Genomic DNA, 23,528 nt, shown 5'->3' on the forward strand with positions numbered 1-23,528 from the left:
TGAGTCAAGGAGCTTTTTCCCGGACTCAGTGGCATCCTGATGTACATCAGTATAACCAGAAAAAAGTGGGGTGAAAGGAGTACCATGGTCAGTGACTGGATGACTTGGCTCAATCTGCACTTGAGTTGGAGGTAAGTGTGATCGATCAACAGAGAGGTGGTTGATGGAAGTCATAACCCGAACACTGTCAGTGCTGACGGCAGAGGGATGAGGAGTCAGCATCATGCTTGAGGAAATAGCATGGGCAGTGCTTGGTTCAACCTGACTTGTAGAAGTGGTTGAAGTGTTATGCTCGGCATGTTCCTGTTGAGAAGAAACAGAGGCTTGTTTTTCCAACGGCGTTGTAGTAGAGGAAGTTGAGGGCCGTTTGAAAAACTTTAATTGGACGGTAGAAGGATCCTTTGTTGTCTTGGAGAGGACAAGTTCAGGAATGGATGGTGGTTGCACATGAGGGTTACTGACTATTACCTCACTGGCCTTAACCAGTTTTCGCCTTCTACGTGGTGGAGTGGTATGATGAGCAGGTTCTTTTGAGTGAGTAGGAGAAGGTTCCTTTTGCTCAGTATGAATCTGGTCAGCTTGCTCTTCAACTTGTTCAACTCCCGCAGCCAACTTAGTGTCAGTCTGCATAGCTCCACCTGCTAACCCAGTGTTAGCATTCTCAGCTTCTATTGCACTGTCATATTTCTCAGAGTCATCAGCGTCATCCTGACTGCTGGCTTCAACTTCTTCTTCTTCAGCAGTGCTATCTCCATCAAGCTCTTCCTCTACTTGGGAGATGAAGTGGTCATCTAACTGGACGTCTGTTCCCTCAGCATCAGTACCTTGGCATTGAGTGAAGTAAGAATCACCTGGTACAATAAAGTCCATCGGTATGACGTCGAGAGTGGCCAGTGTTGAAGACTTCTGCTTCTTCTGAGGGAGCTCAGCAGCTTCCTCAGTGTCAGGCTCATCTTGCCTGCTTCTCTTCTCAGCTGACTTTCCAGCTGACCTCTGCCTCTTTGCTGGAGACACAACATTAGGTGTCTCAGCAGATTTTCTCTTGCGGGAAGCTGGGGCCTTAGTTCTTTGCCCTTTCTTAGGCTCAGCTATAGTCTCCTCAGTCTGATCAGCTTGGCCAGCAGCAGCAACAACTTTTCCTTTCTTCAAGGGCTGCCCATATTTCAGTGCCCACAGCGAGGCAGCTATGATCTTGGTTCCTCTGACGGATTCGTCACCTTTGAGGTCAATCTTGTGGTCGATGAGGATCCTGGTAATGATTGATCCCAACCTCATTGTACCTGTGCTGCGTAGGAACCCAGCAACTAGGAAGACCGGTATGTTGATGGGGGTGTACGTCAGCATGTGCCATATGAAGCACTGTTCAAAGTTCGTTGCGGAGGTCGTGCTGTTTATCTTAGGGTAAATGAAGTAGCTCAGCAGGTAGTGAGCCATCTTTTGGTGCTGTCCCATTGAAGATGCTGAGATCTCGCCTGAGTGACCCTTAGGTTTGCAGAAAGTATGGACGTAGTTGGTCTTGTCCTGATCTCCAGACTTCCTCAGCCTTACTCCCTCAGTTTTAAGCTGGAGGAGATTGCCTATGTATAGAGGGTTGATGAAGATAGTCTTTCCTTTTACTTTAGTGCTTAGATAGTCAGGGGAATCACTGGCAACCATGAGATTGTGGTAAAACTCCCTTACCAGGTCAGGATACGTTTCATCTCTGACAGAGAACAACCCAGTCCATTCGTTCTTTGCAATCCATTCGGCAAACGGTTGTTCATGTTGGACAAATTGCTCAGAAACCCATCTTGAGGGCTCAACTTTCCAATCGAGGACACTTTCGAAAACTTTGGAATAGGTCCGTACCTTCACAGCTTTTTCTTTTCCAGGGTTTTGATCAGTTTTACCCTTGCTAGAGATGGAAGGGTTTCGTGGAGGTTCATTGGAGCTGGACTTATTTTGTTCGGCACCGGAGACGTTGAAAGATGGCTCAGTCATTCTTCTAAGATGGAGAGAAATAGAGGTATTTGAGAGAGAGAGGTTTGAGTAATTTCTTAGCCTTAAGAATTTGTTAAGCGTAAGGAGTAAAAGATGGGGAAATCCCGATAATTTATAGACGAGTTGAACGGTGTGGATCTTAACCAAATCCATGTGTCAGTTTTGCCTTGGGATCATGTATCGACAAGGATCCTGACATTTATGACACATTACGGCGAATACGTCATCCTAGGTTATACACGTGCTTTGAATTTATGCTAACGGGTTAATCACTCAGTATTTAGAATGTCAAGCGTTTGATATTCTGAGTGGTCAGTGCATTCTTTAAGGATGGTTTTAAGTTCAAGTTCTAAACTAATTTACTCAGTGTGCAAGATTACTCAGTATTGTATATTCAGTGAGTTTCAATGACATACTCAGCAAACAATAAATCATTCAGCATGTAATTCACTCAGCATTCAATATTCATTTAGCACAGAAGTTTACTGAAGAGGATTAAACATACCAATTGCTTCTCTCAGTATGCTAAATTTCTCTCGTGCTAGAGGCTTTTTAAAGATATCAGCAAGCTGCTCATCTGTTGGCACATAAGTCAGCTTAATTTCTTTCTTGAGTACATGATCTCTGATGAAGTGATGTCTTATGCTGACATGCTTCATCCTGCTGTGCTGGATTGGGTTCTTTGAGAGGTCAATTGCACTTTTGTTGTCGCATTTGACTTCAATTGTCTTTGTTTGAACACCATAATCTTCAAGCTGTTGCTTAATCCATAGGACTTGAGCAACACAGCTTCCAGCAGCAATGTACTCAGCTTCAGTTGTGGACAGGGCTACTGACGCCTGCTTCTTGCTGAACCAAGATACAAGACAGCTTCCTAGGAAATGGCATCCTCCAGAGGTGCTTTTTCTTTCCAGCTTGTCTCGTCCATAGTCAGCGTCAGTGTATCCGATGAGTGTGAAGTCATGAGTATTTGGATACCACAAACCTGCATTTACTGAGCTTTGCAAATATCTAAGGATCCTTTTTACAGCTATGTAATGGGATTCCTTAGGATTAGCTTGATATCTAGCGCAATAACATACTGAGAACTGAATGTCCGGCCTACTTGCTGTTAAGTAAAGTAAAGAGCCAATCATACCTCGGTATAACTTGCTGTCTACTGACTTACCATTTTCATCAGCACAGAGGATAGTGTCAGTGCCCATAGGAGTGGATATTGGCTTACAATGTTCTAGTTCATATTTCTTTAATATCTCCTTGGCATATTTAGCCTGACTGATGAATATGCCATTCTTTCCTTGCTTAATTTGAAGTCCGAGGAAGAAGTTGAGTTCTCCCATCATTGACATTTCGAATTCAGTCTGCATTTGTTTGCTAAATTCCTTGCACATAGATTCATTAGTAGCACCAAATATAATGTCATCTACATATATTTGTGCCAGCAGGGTATCTTTACCCTTTCTCTTAATGAATAAAGTTGTATCAGCTTGACCCCTGACATAATCTCTAGTCAGTAAGAAGTTGGTCAGCCTCTCATACCAAGCACGTGGTGCTTGCTTGAGGCCATACAGAGCCTTTTTGAGTTTGTAAACGTGGTTTGGGAACTTAGAATCCTCAAACCCTGGAGGCTGATTGACATAGACCTCCTCGTTTATTACTCCATTAAGAAATGCACTTTTAACATCCATTTGAAACAGTTTAAAATTCATATACGATGCATATGCACATAAAATCCTAATAGCTTCTAGCCTTGCCACTGGGGCAAAGGTCTCACCGTAGTCAATACCTTCTTGCTGACTGTAGCCCTGAGCTACAAGTCTTGCCTTGTTTCTGACTACGTTTCCTTGTTCATCCAGCTTGTTCCTGAAGACCCATCTCGTTCCAATGGTCTTTTGGCTCCTAGGATGTGGCACTAGCTCCCATACATTATTCCTCCTGAATTGATTGAGTTCATCTTGCATGGCATTCATCCAGAATTCGTCATTCTCAGCTTCAGCAAAGTTCTTCGGCTCCTGTACTGAGACAAAAGCTACATTGCCGAGATACTTCCTTAGTTGATTCCTTGTCATCAGCGTATTTCCAGCTGAGTCAAGAATTGCATTTTCTGAATGCCCTCTTGGGACTCTTATCTCCTTGGGTAAATTTATGTCTTGTTCTTTCTGTGTTTCAACATTCTCTGCAGAAGTAGATTGGTCAGTGAAAGTAATTTTAGGTTCACTCTTACTCTTGGTCAGCCGTTTTGTGAAGGACTCAGTAGCTGGTTCTTGATCAGCAAGTGCTGAGTTTGGTTCATCTTTTATCAGCGGCTGGTATCTTCCTGCAGGGTCAGTTTCATCGAATTGCACATGTATAGATTCTTCTAATACTTGAGTTCTCTTATTAAAAACTCTGTATGCTTTGCTGTTTGTTGAGTAGCCTAGAAAGATAGCCTCATCAGCTTTTGAATCAAATTTGGCTAAGCTATCTTTGGTATTCAGAATAAAACATCTACAGCCAAAGGCACGAAAGTAACCAATGTTGGGCTTTCGTCCTTTCCAAAGTTCATAAGGGGTTTTCTTGAGTATAGGTCTAACTAGAGCCCTATTCAGAATATAGCATGCTGTGTTAACAGCTTCTCCCCAAAAATACTTTGGAAGCCTATGCTCATCCAGCATTGTCCTGGCAATCTCAACCAGAGTTATGTTCTTCCTTTCAACAACCCCATTTTGCTGAGGCGTTCTAGGAGCAGAGAAGTTGTGGTCAATACCGCTGGCTTCACAGAATTCAACAAACTTTTGGTTTTTGAATTCTCCACCGTTATCACTACGGATATGAGCTAATTTTAGGTCTTTCTCATTTTCAATTTTTCTAACCAAGTTTGAAAATGTCTCAAAGGTCTCATCCTTGCTGGTCAGCAAGATAACCCACGTAAACTGAGAGAAGTCATCTACAATGACCAAGGAAAATCTTCTTCCACCCAGACTCAGCGGCTGGACTGGACCGAAGAGATCCAAGTGTAGTAACTCTAACGGACGTTTAGTTGAGACAATGTTTTTACTATGAAAAGATTGTTTGGTTTGTTTTCCAGCTTGGCAAGCATGGCATAGTTGATCTTTTTGAAATTTAAGTTCAGACAGTCCCTCAACCAATTGCTTTCTTGCTAATTTGGCCAGGAGGTCCATGCTTACATGACCAAGTCTCATGTGCCATAGCCAGGAATTTTCTTCCTTTGTGAGTAAGCATACAGTTTTTGAAAACTTCTTTTCTAGGTTTAGCATGAAGACATTGTCTATCCGAGGGGCAGTTAAGATTAACTCATTTGTTTTTCCCTCATATATTTTACATCCAGTATCGTCAAATATAACTTTTCTCCCATTATCACATAGCTGAGCTACGCTGAGTAAGTTATATTTGAGTCCGCTGACTAGGGAGACAGATTCAATAGTGGGATTACCTCCAACGGTGCCTGATCCTACTATTTTACCCTTTTTGTTGTCTCCAAAACTTACGCTTCCTCCTCGTTTACGTTCAAACGTGATGAATTGAGTTTCATCACCTGTCATATGCCTTGAGCATGCGCTGTCAATATACCACATTTTTTACTTCTCGGCACATCTCAGGCTTACCTGCATTGTGATCAGTTTCCTTTAGGTACCCAATTCTTTTTGGGTCCTGACTTGTTAGGTTCAACAGGTAAAGCATCATATTTTATTTTGTGGCGGTATATATTGACAATATGGCCACTTTTTCCACAGAAATCACAACTGACTTTCTGTTTAGGACTCTTTACTGACTTGTCAGCACCCCAGTGCTGAGCGTGCCAGCACACCTTAGTGGTGTGTCCTAACTTCCCACAAAAGTCACACTGAACTCTTCGCTGGGGATTTCGTCTCTGCTGAGTACCTTGGTACTGAGTACCTTGATACTGAGTTCTCAGAGGAACATGGTTTTTGTTTGGAACCTTAAATTGGTTCTGGAGGGTTGTGACGTCCTTTCTCAGTTTCTTTGAAACTGACTAGACTTCAGAGACATACTCATGTATGATTTTCATATTATCATGCAGAGTTGAGTTGTCATGTAGAAGGAATCTGAGGTCACTCAGTTTAACCTCTTCTACTTCATCACAGCGCCGGCTGAGTGCTCTAATCTTTTTATTACACTTTTTGACAAGTGTATAGAGATCACTCAGGGCATTACCCATTTCATTTCTGAGTTGAGAGAGTGAGATTACCTCATTAGATTGCTCTTCATTTTCTGACTTATCAGATTGGTCAGCATGCTCAGAAATGCATGGCTCAGCAAGTTCGTCAGCCATGAAGCATATCTTTGCTGACTCTGTGGCCTCAGCTTCAGTTGATGAAGAATCATCACTGTCACTCCATGTTGCCACCATTGCTTTCTTTTTGTCTTTCCTCAGAGTTGGGCAGCTTGACTTGATGTGTCCGGTTTGATGGCACTCAAAACATGTAATGGGCTTTGAGTTGTCCTTCTTGAATTTGCTGTCACTTGAGTCAGCCTTATACTTGTCAAATTTTCTATAAGGCTTTTTGGAGTATTTGTCATTCATTTTGAACAGCCTCTTCATCTTTCTTGTGAACATAGCCATCTCCTCATCGTCAGTTGAGCCATCATCGGTTGAGTCAGCTTTCATGACAAGTGACTTTTGTTTCTTGTCTTCGGATTTTTCCTTCACCTCGAAATTCTTCATGGATATCTCATGGGTCAGCAGTGATCCGATGAGTTCATCGTATTTATAGGTGGTTAAATCCTGTTTCAACTTCTGTCTTCTTGGCTTGCCAGTCCTTAGGAAGACTTCTGAGTATCTTCTTGACTTGTCCTTCTTCAGTGAAGATTTTTCCAAGTCTCTTGAGCTCATTTATGATGTTGGTGAATCTTGCATTCATCTCAGAAATCCCCTCATCATTGTTCATTTCGAACAGCTCATACAATCTCATTTGCTGGTTGACCTTGGACTCCTTCACCTTGTTGGTTCCTTCGTAGGTCACCTCCAGCTTTCTCCAGATCTCCTGTGCGGACTCACAACCTGATATTTTGTTGTATTCTGCAGCATCCATCGCACAGTGAAGCATATTTATAGCCGAGGCGTGGTTTTGCAGCTTCTTGAGATCATCCTCTGTCCATTCAACCTCAGCTTTTACAACTGACTGGCCAGCAACAACTTTCACAGGTACAAACGGGCCTTGGACTATAGATAGCCAGGCACTCATGTTTGTAGCTTGAATGAAGTTCTTCATCCTATTCTTCCAAAAGGTATAGTTTGACCCGAAGAATAGGGGAGGCCTGGTAATGGACAGCCCCTCAGGTAATATCTGAGTTGTCTGGTTTTTAGGGAGAAACCGAGTGCTGTTTTCACCCATGGTATGGATCAACTCAAGGTTGTTAGACCTTTAGTAATGAGCTATTAGGCTCTGATACCACTTGTTGGTCCCTTGTAAGGTTGCAAATATAGTTCCAAGGGGGGGTTAGGAACTATTTTACCTTTTTTAAAATAATTAGGGCAGATTTCTTTTCTTTGAGAAAATATTATATAACAGCGGCGCTTAGCAATCAGCAAAACACTGGCTTAGTCAACTAGTGACTAGGACAGCTTCATTGCTTAGGTCAGGAGATAGCACTTAGAGTCTATTCCTGAACCAACTCGTTGGTAGCGCACAACTCAGCTTGACCTCTTTTACTTGGTCAGTTTTAGTTTGTTTTAAGCAAGCAATATCAATAAGAAGTTAAGGTTTAGAAATACTTCACTCAGCAGATTTATCCAGGTTCGGCTTCTTCTAAGCCTACGTCCTGTCCCCGGAACACTTCCGAGATTTCAAATCCTCTACTGAGCTCTTTAAAGGTAGAGCCTCAAACCTTTTACAAATCAGAAGCTGAGTATAACAAGAGTACCTTCCTCTATACCTCTACTCACTTCTATTCTAATTCACCAAGTACTAAAACCGAGTACTCAGCTTCTCCTTTCTACTTCTAGAAATGATAAAGATTTGTCCTAAACAACAATTGCTAGAACACCTTAGATGATTGAGGATCAATCACTCTAGACTTTTACACAAATGAATAGACTTGTAGTGTAAGAATTTGCTTTGCTTTTGATGGAGAACTTTTGTATACGTTTGATCAGCGTAACGGCTTTTGCTCAAAGTTCTCTGTTGAATGTGGATTCTGAATGCTCTATTTATAGAGAGCTGTGAGAGCTTCTGGTTATTTCGAATTTCGAAATAACCGTTGGAGGGAAACGGCTACAGGTCGTTTTCACTCAATCTGCCAGCAGTTCTCTTAGCCAATCAGATTCCAGCGTCTTCTGTTCTTCGGTCAGTGTGACAGTATGTTCCTCCATTTTGGGTAACGTCAACTAGACAGCTTGCTGTGTCTTCTGATCTTTATTTAAAGAGGAAACACTTTGTCTGGAAGCTGTCTTGTGGTCAGCGGCTGTCTTGAACGTTTTGTCGAGACAACTCAGCAGCTTCATGCCGAAGTTGTCTACGTGGATCTTTTCGATCCTTCTTTGCTCAGCATGCGTTTCACTACTTCAACGGCAGTGTTTTGGAAATACGCGGGCTGAGTGCTCTTGGGCTTGTTTGACTTGGGCCTTGGCTTCCGTATAGGGCTTGAGCCTTATGATCTTTATGTTTTATAATCAATTATAAACTCAACATTGAACAAACACATTAGTAACAATAAATCAAAGCATTTAAACTTAGTGTGTTGTAGAATATTTAATTTCACTTAATTAATTTTGTCAAATCAAAATCCTGTGGAAAGGTGTTTCAACAGTGTTTTCATTAATACGCAGTTGAATTCAAAATCATTACAAGGAAACTTTGTTGAACACTTAGGCAAATTATCATCTCGAAAGAGTTTTAATTTGAGCAAGGGCAACTATCCCGAAAGGGTTTTGTCGCGTTCAAAGCCAATTAATTAGAGGTTTCGTCATTTATTTCATCATCATAATTGATACAAAGTTTAAGTTGTTTTCTTTGCTTAATGCAAATGAATACATTCATTTGTTTTTCTAAAAAGTTCTAAATGTTCCTGTTTTGTAAAATTCATCCCTAAATCAGAAGATCTTTCTAACAATCGATATATTCTAATATATAATCTTATTCCAGCATTTTCAAGTACTCAAAGTTCACAAATTCAATTAAATAAATTTCACTTTTTCAATTAAACAAATTTCACTTTTCATTTACAATTAATAGTAAATCTAACAAGTTCGAAATTAACAGATTCAAAAATAAGTTTTTTCGTTAAAAAACGTATCCCTGTGGGATCGATATTTTTATTACTACAAGCGAAACCGTGCACTTGTGGAAATCGCTCAACAAGTTTTTGGCGCCGTTGCCGGGGATACGCCAAAATTTTTGACAAAATTTTTATTTTTCGCATTTTATTTTCGAATCTAGGTTTACCATTATTTTTATACAACTTTTATATTTTATTTATTTTCAGTTTATATAACATATTTGTTTTCAATTTTGTTTTGAAGGTAGTTTGGCTCGTGTAACAATTTCAAGTTCATGCGCAGTTCGCGAAATTCGGGCACACCACCAGACCCTTTTGATCCAGAAATTGAAAGAACACTTAAGAAAAACAACAAAAACAACAAAAACAAAGACAAAACACCCTTAAAAACCAAAGTAGACCAGCCAGAAAATATGACCGATCCACCGACACTTATGGATTATGCTAGGCCAGGAATGGCCGGTAACCCTAATGCACATTTGACAAATTTTTTAGAAATTTGTGATACTTTTAAAATTACTGATATAACAGCCGAAGCAATCAAACTTCGCCTCTTTCCTTTCACTTTGAAGGATAAGGCAAAAATTTGGTTAACTTCTATGCTTGCTGCAACATTTGAAACTTGGGACCAATTAGCCCAAGCGTTTTTATCAAAATATTTTCCCTTAGCAAAAACCGCAAGAGTCATCAAAGAGTTGACATCTTTTACACAAAATGATAATGAAACTCTTTATGAAGCTTGGGAACGTTTTAAAGAACTTCAACGTTTATGCCCACACCACCAACTGCCAGATGCACTTTTAATGCAGACATTCTATAATGGATTAAATCCTACGACTAGAGGTTCATTAGATGCTATCTCTGGAGGGTTATTTATGAAGAAGACGTCCGCCCAAGCAAGAGATCTTTTGGAGGAAATGGCAATCAACAGCAGTATGTGGCCCGCAGAGCGTGGACATATACCAACGGCGAAACCATCATCCTCAGGTACATCATCGGTTAAAGGTATAATGAATCTTGATCCAGTAGCAATGTTACAAGCCCAATTTTCTGCCTTATCGCACAAAATTGATAAGTTTATGGCACCATGCGATCCTAATGATCCAATCCAGAGAGACATTGATTACGAAGGTATGAATGAGATAGAACAGGTAAATTTTGTCCAAGGACAAAACCAAACTACTAATCCTTATTCTAATACTTATAATCCTGGATGGAGAAATCATCCTAACTTTAATTGGAAAGATGGTAATAATAATAATAATGCAAATGCTAATCAATATCGTGTAAATAATTATCAAAATCAAACAAGAGATACGATTAGCACTTTATCTTCGAAAATCGACAAATTTATAGATGCTATGAATGGAAAGGTAAGTAATCAAGACGATGGTTTTAAACGGATCGAAAGTAAATTCGATCAGCTTATCAAAAACCAATCATCTAGCATCCATAATTTGGAGGTTCAAATTGGACAAGTTGCTAAATCAATTCCATCCCGCAAAGAGGGAAGTCTTCCCAGCCAAACAGAAGAAAATCCGAAAGAGCATGTTAAGGCTATCACTCTTCGCTCAGGGAAAAACTACTTAGGTCCGGAAATGCCCGGAAATTCAACTTTACCTGGAAATGATTTACCAAAATCCAAAGAAGATACATTAAAACAAAAAAATACACCAATTGACTCTAATACGAAACCTTTTGTACCAAAACCACCTTTTCCACACAGGGTCCGAAATAAGGACCATGATAAACAACTTTTATCATTTTTAGATAAGCTTAAAAATTTGCATATAAATTTAACATTCATGGATGCAATTACGCAAATTCCTAACTATGGAAAATTCTTGAAAGATTTAATTTCAAAAAAGATTAGTTGGGAAGGAATTTCATCCATTTCACTTACTGAAGATTGTAGTTCGATAGTATCAAGCAAATTACCTACTAAACTCAAAGATCCCGGATGCTTTATCATTCCGTGTACATTGGGAAATATGGAATTCCCAAGTTGTCTTTGTGATTTAGGAGCTAGTATAAACTTGATGCCATTGTCTATTTTTGAAAAATTAGGTTTAGAAGAAGACATCAAACGTACCAATATGGTTTTGCAATTAGCGGATCAATCCACTAAAAGACCATATGGTATAATTGAAGACGTTTTAGTAAAAGTTGACAAGTTTATTTTTCCTACTGATTTTGTTATCTTAGATTTTGCTTATGATGCTAATTGTCCGCTGATCTTTGGTAGACCATTCATGAACACGGGACGTGCTCTAGTTGATGTGTCGGAAGGAAAAGTAGTTTTAAGAATAGGTGACGATAAGGTCGAGTTTGATATGAATCAAGCAATGAAATATCCTATGGAGGATTTCGCCTGTATGAAGCTTGATTTAGTTGAAGAATGTGTTAATGACATTGTTCAAAGAGAAGAAATAATAGAACCTATAATGAGTGAAGAATTAGAAGATAAGGACCCAGAGCCTTTGATTCGAGAAGATGGACCAGTTCCGCCTTCAGTAGTAATTCCACCTAAATTAGAACTTAAAGAATTACCGAACCATCTGAGATACGCTTTCCTAGGCGGAAGTGATACTCTACCTATAATCATCTCTAACAAATTAACAGGAAATCAAGAAGAAAAATTGAAAGAAGTTGTTAGAAATAGAATAGGAAGTATGGGATGGCAAATTTCAGATTTAAAAGGAATTAATCCTAGTATTGTAATGCATAGGATTCACCTAGAAGAAGATAAGCCACCTAAAGCGGATAGACAAAGACGTTTAAATCCGAACATGAAAGAAGTAGTAAAAAATGAGATTACTAAACTTTTAGACAATGGAATCATTTATCCTATTTCAGATAGTGAATGGGTTAGTCCAATCCATTGTGTACCCAAAAAGGGAGGCATAACTGTAGTAAGGAATGATGAAGGTGAATTAATACCTACGCGAACCACCACCGGTTGGAGGGTTTGTATAGATTATAGGAACCTAAATAAGGCAACTAGGAAAGATCATTTTCCTTTACCTTTCATTGATCAAATGATCGAAAGGATAGCCGGTCATGCATTTTATTGTTTTCTTGATGGCTATTCCGGATTCTTTCAAATATATATTTACCCGGATGACCAAGATAAAACAACCTTCACATGCCCTTATGGAACATTTGCATATAGGAGAATGCCTTTTGGTCTATGTAATGCACCGGCAACTTTTCAACGTTGTATGACTACAATTTTTAATGATTTCATCGAAGATATCATGGAAGTATTTATGGATGATTTTTCAGTTTATGGAGATTCTTTTGATGCATGTTTAAAAAACTTAGATAAAGTTCTTTCTAGATGTGAAGAAACGAATTTAGTATTAAATTGGGAAAAATGTCATTTCATGGTTGACGAAGGAATTGTTTTAGGTCATAAAATATCTGAAAAAGGATTAGAAGTGGATAGAGCGAAAACTTCAGTAATAGAAAAATTACCCCCACCAACAACTGTCAAGGGAGTAAGATCATTTCTAGGACATGCAGGTTTTTACAGACGATTTATAAAAAACTTTTCTGTGATTTCCAAACCACTTACTAATTTGCTTATGAAGGATTCAACCTTCGATTTTAATGAAGATTGTATTAAAGCTTTCGAGACATTGAAAACAGCTTTAGTCAGTGCACCCATAATTGCTAAACCCGATTGGGATTTGCCTTTTGAAATCATGTGTGATGCAAGTGACCTAGCAGTAGGATGTGTTTTAGGTCAAAGAAAGGATAAAAGATTACATGTTATTTATTATGCAAGTCACACATTGTCCGGTGCATAGTTAAATTACACAACAACAGAAAAAGAGATGTTAGCCGTAGTATTTGCATGTGATAAGTTTAGGTCATACTTGTTAGGATCTAAAGTTATTATTTATACAGATCACGCAGCTTTACGTTATGTGTTTGCTAAGAAAGATGCAAAACCGCGTCTGATTAGATGGGTTTTGTTGTTACAAGAATTTGATATAGAAATTAAAGACAAAAAGGGAGTAGAAAACCTTGTCGCCGATCATCTATCAAGACTAGAAGATGAAAACGGTCCTATAGGTGAAACTGTCGGTATACGAGATGATTTCCCCGATGAACATCTCTATCAAATAGAAAGTATCATGTCACCATGGTATGCAGATTTTGCTAATTATCTTGCAACCGATATTGTTCTGGAAGGATTATCTTCCCAACAAAGGAGGAAATTTTTCTTCGATATTAAACAGTATTTTTGGGAAGATCCCTTTCTATTCAAATCATGTGGTGACGGGATAATTAGGAGATGCGTCGGAGAAAATGAATACGAATCTATAATAACGGAATGTCATTCCAGCTCATATGGAGGACATAATGGAGTTAATAAAACGGTAGCTAAAATATTGGAATGTGGTTTCTTCTGGCCTACGATGTTTAAAGACGTTGGTTCATTTATTACTCGTTGTGATAAATGCCAAAGAACGGGAAATTTAGGAAGGAAAGATGAGATGCCCCTCAAAAACATATTGGAAGTTGAAATCTTCGACATGTGGGGAATTGATTTCATGGGACCTTTTCCGCCTTCCAATGGTAAAACTTACATATTAGTAGCCGTTGATTATGTTTCGAAGTGGGTTGAAGCAATTGCAACCCCTACGAATGATTCTAAAATAGTTGTTAATTTTCTTGATGATATATTTTGTAGATTTGGTTGTCCTAGATTCGTTGTAAGTGATGGCGGTACCCATTTCATAAATCGAAATTTTGATATGCTTATGAAAAGGTATGGAGTACGCCACCGCGTGTCAACGCCATACCATCCTCAGTTTAATGGTCAGGCGGAGATCTCAAATAGAGAACTCAAATGGATTCTAGAGAAAACTGTTTCGTCATCAAGAAAAGATTTGTCACAAAAACTCAATAATGCGCTATGGGCATACCGTACTGCATTTAAATCACCAATAGGAATGACTCCGTATCGTTTAGTATATGGAAAAGCATGTCATTTACCAGTTGAATTAGAACACAAAGCCTATTGGGCTATTAGAAAACTTAATTTTGATTTACAACAAGCAGGAAAGAAACGTTTGCTCAATTTAAATGAGTTAGATGAGTTACGTCATCTATCGTATGAAAATGCGAGGATTTATAAAGAAAGAGTGAAAAAATGGCACGATGCCAAGATCAAAGTCAAACACTTTAATGTGGGAGATAAGGTGCTGTTATTTAATTCACGGCTTCGTATATTTCCAGGAAAACTTAAGTCCAGATGGACCGGACCGTATTTAGTCGTCAAAACATTCGACTATGGTTCTTTAGAACTTGAGGAAACCAACGGTAATCGTTTCAAAGTTAATGATAATAGATGTAAAATTTATTACGAAAATATTTCCGAAATAGGAACTAATTTCGTAACAAGATTTCCTGACATATAAATCATTTCATTTTTCTAATAGTTAGTTTTTATTATTTTTATTTTTATTTTGTTTTGTTTTAGATTATATCATTTTATATTAGAATTTTAGATATATAAAAAATATATTCAAGTCATGATTTTAATTAATTTTTAGGAATTTAATGTGAATTAGAAGAAATTTTGTGATTCTCAGTTGAGAATTCAAATATATAGAATTCTTAAGAAGGTAAGAAATTTTCTGAACTTATAGAGAATTTAAAATTCTCAGTTGAGAATTTGGGTATGACTAGTGGCTAGGAAAATTTCTGGACTTACAGAGGATTTGGGATTCTCAGTTGAGAATTCTGACTTCAATAAGTTTCAAATTGACAGGAAAATTTCTGAACTTACCGAGGATGAGGATTCTCGGTAGAGGATAAGAAATTAGGGGTTTTGACAACTGATTTCCGCAAGGAAATCAGCGTGTCGCGACCGCGGGTCAGCATCCTCGGTCGCGACACGGGGAATTTGTGCAGAAATTCACCCTTGTTCTTCAACTTTTCAGCAGACACAACTTTTCGGAAACGAATAATTGCGTTTCTTCATTTTTAAAAGGTCTGTTTTATGCCTTTTCACTTCAAAACAACACCTCTTTTCGTCCTAAGATCTTATAAATAGGTTCTAGAGGTTCAGTTTTCTGTCATTTTCTTTTCATCTCTATCAGAACAATTCTCTGATTTTCTTACCATTCAACAACCCAGAAATTAAGTTCAGAACCTTTCTTCCTTACTCATTCCAAACACCATGACTTCCTCAAACGCTTCATCTAAGAAAATTATTGCTTCACGCAATAAGCGTGTTGATTTATCAGAGCATTATGGATGTAACTTTCCCATCTTCAATCATGATGAGGGAAGGCGCTTCTTGAGGCTTCGATACACATTCTTTGTCGGAATGTTATACATGGATAACTTTCTCAATGCTCAATTAGGAATTAAAGACGATATGAGTCGCTACATGGAACGCTTAGGATGGACCAGATTTGTTGATATGAAGTTTCCTATAATTGGAGACTGGATATTAGAGTTCTTCTGTACGGTTCCTTTTGTTAACAAGCGTAGGGTGCGTCTTAGTTTTCGTCGGGATGGCAAAACTTTCACTTTTGGATATCCTGAATTACATGCTTGGTTTGGTTTTCCCTTGAAGGATACTACCAAACGTCATCATGGAAGAGACATGAAATCCACTGATATTTGGCGAATGCTCACCGGGATCTGGCCTTTCAATCCTAAACTTGCCTATAATAAGTCTTTTTACTCCAGCTCTATGCTGTATTTGCATAAATTTATGAGTCACAGTATGTTCGGTCGCACGTTCAGTAGTGTCGTCCAAGAAACTGATCTTTATGTACTTGGAGATATATTTCAAGGCAACGTGGTTGATTCTTCTAAGATTCTGATGGAGGGTCTTGTTGCCGCGTCTAGATCCAAGGCTAAGAAGGTTGGGTTCGGGAATATTATCTGTGGAATAATACTAGGGACCAAGGGAAGTATTTCTGTTCCTTGGAGTGATGTTGAATCTTTCCCGACACTAGACTATGAATTTTTAGAATATGAAGGTCTAGTGAAACGAGTTTTTCGATCGGGACCAAATTTTCTTTCTGCACCAGAACGTCAAGCCTTCGTGCAGATGAAAATAGACCGCTATAAGTCTAAGAAAATCCCGATTGAAAGGGACGAATTTTTAGCATAGCTTTTATTTATTTTGTTTGTAAATATGTTGTACATATTTCTATTTCAATAAAACTTTCTCTTTTGCATTATTTCCTGTTTTTGATTATATGGTTACATTTAATTTCATAATTCTACACTAATGCATCTATTAAATGCAAACTTAATCCATTCATTACTAATTAAATGTTAATAACTAAGTTTCAATTCCTTAAATAAAGATTCATTTAACTTACATTAATAAATGAACATAAATGCTTCAATTAATTTGAGTTCCAAACCTTTCCTATTCATTTAACATTCATTAATTAAAGCATTTTCATTTATTTTTCCCATTAATAAGGATAAACCTTTGGTTTTCCTTATCATTTAATGTTTTACATTTATGTTTTTAAGTACAGATAACATTTTCAAGGAGTTCAGGATAGGATTTATCAAGAAATTACACAAATAGGAGTTAATATGCAGAATTTGGGTGACCAAAGGATGATCCGCGGTCGAGAATTACTGAATTCTCGGTAACTTCAGCAATTTCCTTCAAAAATTCAGAAAACAATTCGCTGCCAAACGCGCACCGCGGCCGCGGATACACATCCTCGGTCGCGACACGCGTTGTTTATGCAACACCTAGTCCGGATTTTTGGCCTATTTTTCCACCTCTTCCTATTCAACCTCTACCTATTACTCTTCCTATTCAACCTCTACCTATACCTCTTCCTATTCCTACTCTACCTATTAATCTTCCTATTCAACCCTATATATACCTATTACTTACACAAACCTTACATCACCTCCAACTTTTCCCAATACCTTACTTTTACTCTTCCCAATTTATTCATTACCCTTTTCAATCACCTAAACCTTTCAATTCAAGTCTCCATACAACTTCTACTTCATCTTCAACCTCGAGCTTTTCTCTCTTTTCATCTTTTTCTCTAAACCCTAACCACCATAACCATGCCTAGAGCAAAGCGTGTTGGACACAAGCCGGCTGTCACCGAGGCTAATCGCCTTCGTATTAGTTGCGGGGCTTATTTCGACATTCATTCTGAGGAAGAAGTTGGACGTTTCAAGCACTTTTCAAACCCCAATCGTAAGTTCGTGGACATGCAGTTTCTTGACTTTGATTCGGTAAGAAAGTTGAACTTCACTACACAAATTACTGCTTTTATTGAAACTTTGGGATGGGAAACTTTTGCTTCTATGCGTTTTCCCCAAATTCAAGAATATGTGGTTGAGTTTTTAGTTACTTTGAAGTTGAACAAACAGAGAACGACAATTTCTTTTAGGAATAATGGTACTACCTATACCATTGATTATGAGGCTATGGGAAATATGTTTGGTTTCCCTACTAGTGATTTTTATGATAAGCCTCGGGATTTTGACAATAACTCTTTTTGGCAAACTCTTTCCGACCAAACTTCTTTTGACTCTAAAAACACTTCAAGCAAGTTGATTAAGGACAATTGTGTGTTCTTCTTGCACAAGTATTTGAGTTTTTCACTTTTTGGTCTTGTTGAGAGTTCGAAGATTCAAGTCCGGGATTTGTTTGTTTGGGATTGTTTGTTCAAGGGTTTAAGGGTTGATAGCATTGGAATGATTTTTGACAATTTGTATCGTGCTTCGAGGGCTCACACCACTCAAGTCCCTCTCGGCAATTTAATCACCGCTATTGTTTTGGGAGCACGGGATCGACTCGGCATCGGATGCTTTCGTTTTTCCGTCGCCGAAATGTGGAAACTTCACCAACACCTCCGGATTCCCCGCCGCATGCTTAGGTTTTATCTTTTTTTTTCATCTTATCTTGTTTTAATTTCAGTTTCGTACATTTTTATCTTTATTATGTTTCGTACAATTTCACTTTCCATTTCAATTTAGTTCTATGTTGAATGTTTTTCTTTGCTATATCTTTCATTTCTTTTCGTCTGTTTTATCTTTAATGTTTTATCTCCATTTTTGCACCAATGAGGACATGGTGCAATTTAAGTGTGGGAGGAGATATACATATATCATTTTTATGCAAACGAATGAATGAATGAATGTATGCAACACTTGTTTTCAAAAAATACAAATGCAACGTATATTGCAACACTTTTTTAAATATATTGCAACAAATGAAAAAAAACTTAACATTTTTTATGAAATATCATTTTTACATTTATCAAATTAATCATAAATTAAATTTCTTTTATGATTATTTTTAGGTTATCATTATCGATAGAAATAATATATTTCTATACGGGTAATATTTTTCAAATTTTTCACAAATCTTCGACACGATTTTAAGTAAAAAATTGTCTCGAGTGAATGTATTTAAGTAATAAATTCTTTCATTTTAATCTCTATTTTATATCATGAAATTCATGATACAATAAATCTTATTTTAAATTTTTAATTAGGTTTATAGGCATTAAATTGAACTAACAATTTTTAGCTCGGTTTTGATTTTGTCTTACATTAACACCAATTGAAGTTTTTAAGGAAACTATAGCCATAATACATGTTGAATTTTAAGTCAATATAGGATGAATGTGCTAATTTTCTTTTTCCCAATTTATATTAATCAATAAATCGTATTCTTAACTTTTGGCCACGATTGAGACCAACCTTATCACAATCGAGGTATGAAAGGGAAGAAATTAATAAGCGTACTTTTGGCCACGGTTGCGACCACCCTTATCACAATCGAGGTATGAAAGGAACGTTTAAATAAGAAAAAATTAAGCGTGTTTAAAGTTTAAAGTAACGATTGCGTCCACCCATGGCATGGTCGATACCTCTTAAGCGAACACAAACAAATGCATATAAAGTTACGATCGAGACCACCCTTATCACGGGCGTAACTAAGCAAATAAACTTAATACTCATATATAATAATTCAAGTTTGGGAAAGGAAATTTGGTGCTTTGAAATGCCTTGAGATGAAAGACTCAATAACATGCGTGCTTACATCGTCCCGAATACTTCAATTTAAACATTGAAATACAAGACGAATGATATATCGTATTTATACTAAGTTAGTTTGATATTTTGCGTATAAATTTGCCATGCGAAGTTAGTCTTTTCGGCTTAACTAATTTAAAAAGTAAACACAAAGATATATGTTTTATTTTCATAAAGAGATTAGTTAAGGAATAAGTTCAGTGAAATTTTGCTCGGGACTAGCAAAAGATTAAGTGTGGAGATTTGTTAAGCCCAAAATATACCTAAAATATCATTAATATTTACATCATTATTATTACAAATTTATGTTGTTTATATCTGTTTAGATTACTTTTACTCTCGAATATCTTTCTTTCTTGCAAGGTACCTAAATATTTGGTAAAATCCAAATAGGAAAGAAAAAGGATCTAAAACAGAAGAAAAACCCTACAAAAGGAGTCAAAGACGACGTAAATCGAAAGCACCAAGTCGAGGATACGAACGAAAGCAAAGAAGTGAGAAAACTCACCATGCCGCGACAGTGAATCCCCAACCCGCGGCCGCGACACGCATGGTTTAGCCATTTCTCCCCTTCGTCCAAAGCTCAACTTAATGCTACGTCATTCACGGCCGAGGATTCCTATCCTCGGTAAGTGCAGAAATTTTGCAAAGAGCATTTAACACATGTTGAAATCCAAGAAACGCGTTCGTTCAAGTGGATAAAGACGTCCTTTCACAACGGACACGGCTCTTAACCAAAGGATACATCACTTCAAACACAACCCTTCAACATCTATAAATAAAGAGTTGATGTTAAGGAGAAATATGATATGAAATGTTATAATATAGATATAGAATCAGAGCGTAGAACTTATGTCTAAGTTCTAAGTAAAAACATTTCGAGAGTTAGAAATTAGATTCTGTACAAAACAAGATGAGGTACACATATTGTTTATAGTTTAATTACAACTCAGTAGCGTTTAGACATTGTTCCAAGTTTAGTTTGCATCATGGTAGTGGCCGACCGAATCCCTATTACGAAGTTACAGCGAGAAGATTGAGTAGAGTGTTCGCCCCTGAGCTTGACAACCTCTAAGGAAACCCAAGGAAAGGAACCGATCAAGCCGTTCACTTGCACGCCCTCGAAGAACTCGATGCTCCATGTTCTCTGTAAACTTGTATCAATTTATATTTCATCTAATAAAGTCCGTTCTATTCGACCAATCATTATGCAGCACTTATGGTAACCAATCCAATATAAGTGAGGCTGGTGTTTTCATTAATACGCAGTTGAATTCAAAATCATTACAAGGAAACTTTGTTGAACACTTAGGCAAATTATCATCTCGAAAGTTTTAATTTGAGTAAGGGCAACTATTCCGAAAGGGTTTTGTCACGTTCAAAGCCAATTAATTAGAGGTTCCGTCATTTATTTCATCATCATAATTGATACAAAGTTTAAGTTGTTTTCTTTGCTTAATGCAAATGAATACATTCATTTGTTTTTCTAAAAAGTTCTAAATGTTCCTGTTTTGTAAAATTCATCCCTAAATCAGAAGATCTTTCTAACAATCGATATATTCTAATATATAATCTTATTCCAGCATTTTCAAGTACTCAAAGTTCACAAATTCAATTAAATAAAATTCACTTTTTCAATTAAACAAATTTCACTTTTCATTTACAATTAATAGTAAATCTAACAAGTTCGAAATTAACAGATTCAAAAATAAGTTTTTTCGTTAAAAAACGTATCCCTGTGGGATCGCTATTTTTATTACTACAAGCGAAACCGTGCACTTGCGGAAATCGCTCAACAATGTTGTAATCTCCATTTATTAGTGAAGTTGCTGGATGTAGGCATTTAAGCCGAACCAGGGTAAATTCTGTGTGTATTATTTTGATTGTTGTTACAAGATCCAATCTGCGATCTATGAAATCGTTTATCTGTGTGGTTGATTGATCGTTCGAAGTAGAGTTTTGTTCAACAATTGGTATCAGAGCTAATCAAGAATAGATCAATGGGTTTCACAAAGATCGAGATCGAGCGTTTCAACGGTAAGGGTGATTTCGCGCTATGGAGACAGAGGATGAAAGCAATCTTGGTCCAGATGAAGGTTGCGAAGGCTCTAAAGGGGGAGAAAGAACTTCCCGCGACGATGACGAAGGAGGAGAAAGAAGAGCTTCTTGAATTGGCTTACAGTACGATCATCCTGTATCTTGGTGACAAGGTGCTTAGAGAAGTCTCTAAGGAAACCTCAGCTGCTGGGGTTTGGCTCAAGCTTGAACAGTTGTGCATGACGAAGACGCTCACCAATCGAGTTTATTTGAAGGGAAGACTTTTTGGTTTCAAGATGAATGAGGACAAGCCAGTCGAAGACTATCTTGATGATTTCTCAAAGATCATAATTGACCTAGAGAACATAGAGGTAAAGATTGAAGACGAAGATCAGGCCATAATGATCTTGAATTCCTTACCCCATTCTTTCAGTCACTTCGTTGAAACAATGAAGTACGCGAGAGAAACACTAAGCCTGGAAGAAGTTCTTATGGCTCTAAAGTCAAAAAAGATTGAGGCCAGCACCAACACTAAAGCTGCGGAAGGATTGCTTGTTCGCGGAAGGTCTGAGAAAAAGGACTCTCACAAGCCAAAGAACAAGAACGAAAAAAGGTCCAAGACTCCATCCTCAGGCACTAAAGAAGGCAAAGTCTACAAGTGTTTGCACTGCCATAAAGAAGGACATTTCAGAAAAAATTGTCCTGAAAGAAAGAAGAGCCAAGGCCAACCTAAAGATCAAGGCGAAGCCGCCGTGGTAGAAGAAGGTTATGAGAGCACTGAAGTTCTTGCTGTCACTGATAAATATCCAAACACCGACTGGATCCTGGACAGCGGGTGTATGTTCCATATGACTCCCAACAGGACGTGGTTCGAAGAATTTCAAGAAGAAGGTGGGAGGGTTCTTCTAGGCAACAATAAGTTGTGCAAGGTACTGGGTCAAGGCTCCATCAGGCTGAAGATGTTCGATGGCCAATAAAGGATTATGTCCGGTGTGAGGTATGTGCCAGAACTGAAAATAAATTTAATTTCTTTAGGTACGCTTGATAAACAATGATACAATTATAGAGCCGAAGGGGGTATCATAAGAATAGCTAGAGGATCTTTAGTTTTTATGAAAGGTACCATGAGTAATGGCATGTACACTCTCTTAGGTAGTATTGTGTTAGTCTCTGCAGCAAATCTCACCGAGTCCAAAACAGATAGAACCACTCTTTGGCACCTTAGACTAGGTCACGTGAGTGAAGTAGGTTTACATGAACTTAGGAAGCAGGGTTGTTTTGGTAAAGATCGCATAGGAAAAATAGATTTCTATGAGAACTATGTCTTAGGGAAGTCTAGTAAAGTCAAGTTTCCTAAGTCAGCAACCCATAGAACCCAGGACATTCTTGAATACATTCACTCTGACCTATGGGGGCCAACAAGAACTAAGTCTCATGGTGGGAGGACCTATTTTATGACCCTCATTGATGATTACTCTAGAAGAGTATGGGTTTATATTCTAGCTCACAAGAATGAAGCCTTGCAAACGTTCAAGGATTGGAAAGTGCTTGTGGAAAATCAAACAGGAAAGAAAATCAAAAGATTGAGAACCGATAATGGTCTGGAGTTTCTTGACAAAGATTTCATCACTTTGTGCAAGAAGTCGGGTATAACCAAGCATCACAATGTTCCTAGAACTCCACAGCAGAATGGCCTAGCAGAGAGGTATAATAAGACTATCATAGAGAGAGTTAGGTGCATGTTAATCCAATCCAGTCTCCCTAAGTATTTCTGGGCTGAAGCAGTGCAAATTGCGTTTTACCTAATCAATAGGTGCCCATCATTTGCTATAGGTTTTAAAACACCTATGCAAATGTGGTCAGATCACCCAGAGGATTATGAAAAACTTAGAGTGTTTGGTTGTTCGGCTTTTGCACACGTTAGACAAGAAAAACTAGAACCTCGGGCTCTAAGATGTGTTTTTATAGGCTACCCTATAGGAGTCAAGGGCTATAAGTTGTGGTACCTAGAACCTGGTTATAAGAAATCCATAGTGAGCAGAAATGTAGTGTTCAATGAGATGGATTTTCCTTATCAGAAAAACTAAGAGAAAACTCAGATAGAATCGAGTATTCCTGAAACCATTCAAAACCTTGAGAGCATTAAGAATGAGGTGGAGCTTGAAGAAAATAGTGAGAACACCCGTCAAACCGAGCAAGAAGTGAGT

General features: G+C 37.9%; 1 non-coding gene across 1 annotated transcript; it reads right to left on the reverse strand.

Moving 5' to 3' along the window:
- Nucleotides 1-9,899: 9,899 nt before the first annotated feature.
- Nucleotides 9,900-10,006, reverse strand: LOC136210086 (small nucleolar RNA R71). Its single transcript, XR_010677794.1, has one exon. It is a non-coding gene; the product is annotated as a small nucleolar RNA R71 (small nucleolar RNA).
- Nucleotides 10,007-23,528: the final 13,522 nt, after the last annotated feature.

The sequence above is a fragment of the Euphorbia lathyris genome, chromosome 10 (genome assembly GCF_963576675.1).
Source record: "Euphorbia lathyris chromosome 10, ddEupLath1.1, whole genome shotgun sequence".
In the NCBI taxonomy this organism is placed as follows: Eukaryota; Viridiplantae; Streptophyta; class Magnoliopsida; order Malpighiales; family Euphorbiaceae; genus Euphorbia; species Euphorbia lathyris.